The sequence below is a fragment of the Syngnathus floridae genome, chromosome 10 (genome assembly GCF_059516105.1).
Source record: "Syngnathus floridae isolate MCC-2025c chromosome 10, RoL_Sflo_1.0, whole genome shotgun sequence".
NCBI lineage: Eukaryota > Metazoa > Chordata > Actinopteri > Syngnathiformes > Syngnathidae > Syngnathus > Syngnathus floridae.
The window spans coordinates 3683400-3686655 of NC_142422.1; the positions used below are offsets into that span (position 1 = coordinate 3683400).

The following is a 3256-nucleotide window of genomic DNA, read 5'->3' on the forward strand; positions in this document are numbered from 1 at the left end:
CTCTGATCTCATGCCCTCACCGGCACACCAACACAACCTGTGAGCCTGTTATGCAACTATCTTGGGCTTGAGAAGGTTTGCTGAAACTATAGTGGAAGATCCACCTACAGTTAGCAAGACAAGTGTAAAAGTAGAAATTGGACAGACCCCATTAAAAAAAAAATTAACATAGCCAACGAGTGAGGATTTAAATTTTTTCTATATAATTAAGTTTCAAAAAATAAATTAAAAATATTAAATTATGAGAAAACTTAAATGTTAATTAAATTCAAAAATTAAAATAATTGTTAGAACTATTTTATTGTGGATTGTAGTTCATGAAAATGTGAAAAAAATTTCAGTCAACAATAAATTTCCCAAATACTATGCACACACATCATTGCGTCGTCTTTTGTCATTGTCGGGCTGGAGCCGCAACATTAATTCCGTTAATGTTTGTTTACAAAAGCAGGGAAGCGGCACTTTGACAACATTAAAGTACACAACACCCGCAGTGAATTGTTGCCGTTTCGAAGAACATAAACAGAGAGAAAAACCCTTGGCTAGACTTAAATAGACTTCATTTACTAAATATTTCCTAGCTGCATAAAGGAAAATGTCCTTAGACTAACTTTAAAGGAAGCTCCACTTAATTCAATTAAATCCTAGTACAATGCCCGTGAAATGTTTTGGTCAAAAGCGAAACTAACTACACACTTCATTCTCGCTTAATAACAGCAGTTGGAAGAAATCGGCTTTGTCTGCAAATAAACCTTCGCTCTAGTGGTTTCCACGGACGACAACAATGTTGCCAACAAAAGCTGGGCTGGTTCCATCACAGACAAAAAAGATTCCACTTGGGTCAAACGTGATGTGTGCATCCAACAACCTTGCAGCTCTACTTAAGTTTTGGCTTTGACGGAGTAGTAGCCAGTGACTCCGATTATTTAAAAACAAAAACTGCCATTAAAAAGTGACTTTTCTTAGAAATAAAAATAAGAGATTCACTAAATAAGAATCCGCCTGAAATTCAACCTTGAGTTAGCAATAGTACGTAGCACAAATAACAAAAGCTATCATAGCTCGGCTGAATTCGATGTCCTTAATAATAGTGCACGAATGAGCCATTATGGAGAGAATTACAACTTTCTCCCACGAAACCAGTCATGAAGATGAATAATAATTCAATGATTCTCCACCCGGGAAAAAAAAAAAAAAAAAATGATAATGACATGAAAAAATGCCATAATTCAACGAGGGAAAGTTTTTGCACATTAAAAATTAATTGTTAACATTGTCTCAAAGAGACATTTTGGTCTGTTGCTTTTTCTGATGGCTGTTATGAAGAAAGTAAAAATTGGAATGTTTTAGTATAAAAAAATATTTATGAGCACACACCGACGCAAATGATTCATCCGCGCATACATTTTTTACATCGCTCGTCCTCGTGAGGGTGCGCAGCGGATTATCCAAACCGACGTGGGGGCGGGAGGTTCCCCCCGACCAATCACAGGCGGGTAAAAAATTCAATAGCTAATTCAAAGATAGCATCAATCAGATCTTCAATAACCATTACATGTGCGTTTCAAAGAAAGCCACTCTTCAGTATAGATTTTCATTCGTCATTTCTTCTTTTGTGGAACTTGAAAAGGTGAAAGAATCCCTGATGAGTACAAAGACAAAGTTGAGGGCCATCACAAAGTCGCTGACTTTGAATCACCGAGCGCGTGGCCGGGAGGCCACTTGCTCGAGCTGGAATGTCAGCTTCAAAGAGATGAGACTTTAGAAAGCTCCCGACTTGGACGTGACTTGCCCTGACCTTGAGCACAAGAGAGAGACCAGGCAGAGGACTACGAAGCTACTCGATGCAATCAGTGGAGTGCAAGATTTTGTTCCCCTCGAGCAAACATCTATCCGTAGCCAGTTTTGATACCGGTTACCCTTGTTAGGGTCTTAGGTGAGCTGAGGGGGGGACATGATAGACCCTGATCTGGTTGGAGTGCACATGTAGAAAAATCATCATCATAATTATTTTTTTTGAATAAAAATCGGACCTATAAATGAGTTTTTATTGTAATAACAGTAAACACCACTAGAGGGCATTGTATTGGCTTTATTGTCCTTTCCTTGTCTCAATCTGATTTTATAATTTTGGAATGTAAGAGGAAGCCAGAGAAATGTAGAGATTCGAACCCAGAATTGATTTAGCAATTTGGCTCTTCACGATCTGAAGTCTAAAGGAGGTGGGGGTATTATTTAACCATTTATCTGGAGACAGATTTCACATAAAATGGACAATTATGTTACGAGAAAAGCTTTTAAGTGAAAAGATTGTGCTGACTGTCACTCAAGTGAATAAAAATAAGCATTAAAAAAAATCAAATTTTCAGTTCATGCAGTTCTATTAGACTTGAGTGTGTGTTTGCAAAGCCATTAAATATGTCTGTCGGAGTGTCAGACGCCTTTCACTAACAAGTTGCTGAGTTTAGAGGGAAGCAATATGTGCACTCTGGCCCGATCGTCACGTACAGTACACCTACGCATTCTAATTATATTCAAAATAATAACTTCAGCCTTAGCCACAATAACACGCTGCTTGATTTTCGAAACTCTGAAAAAGGTATTAACACAATTTTTTACTGTTTTAGTATCAAGGTTATACAAAATATATTTATCATGTTGTGTATATATACATCACACACCAAGTTCACTCTCTGTCGATCTTTTAGCTTATCATGCTAATAAAATTCGTACCCGCCTATAGCCCAGAAGTTGTTTTGCTGTCCAGCAGTTTTTTTTATAGTCACAAGCCAATTCTCTCAAATAGGCTAATTTCAGCAAACCAGAAATAGCTTTTATAAAGTGTGCTATAATTCTTAATCCTTGTGGTGTATTAACTCAAACTATTTAAAATTGCAGGGGGCGCGGGAGGGGGGTGATTAATATGTGTCTCGTCAACTTGGCTGTGCCTGCTTTAGTTTCAGCACTACGAGAGTGAACAGCTCCCCAACTCCGCTGCTCCCGCTACGACTCAACGCCTCATCTTAAAAACTTAAAACGCATTATTGAATTCATGTCAGATTAATAAAGAAAATCCCAAACAAACCCACAACCATACACCCCCTCCACACACACACACACACACACACACACACACGAGTGGAAAGCAATCCATTCACACTGAGCGGAATTTCATCCATACGCACATGCTGACACAGAATAGATCAGGGGGAGCGAGAGAGCGAGAGAGAAATCTGAGAGCAAGCGAGAGAGAGAG

General features: G+C 38.5%; 1 protein-coding gene across 2 annotated transcripts in view; it reads right to left on the minus strand.

The window, feature by feature from the left end:
- The window catches only part of LOC148391913 (metalloreductase STEAP4-like), a 41133-nt gene that overhangs the window by 19853 nt on the left and 18024 nt on the right, over positions 1 to 3256 (minus strand). The window lies entirely within an intron of this gene.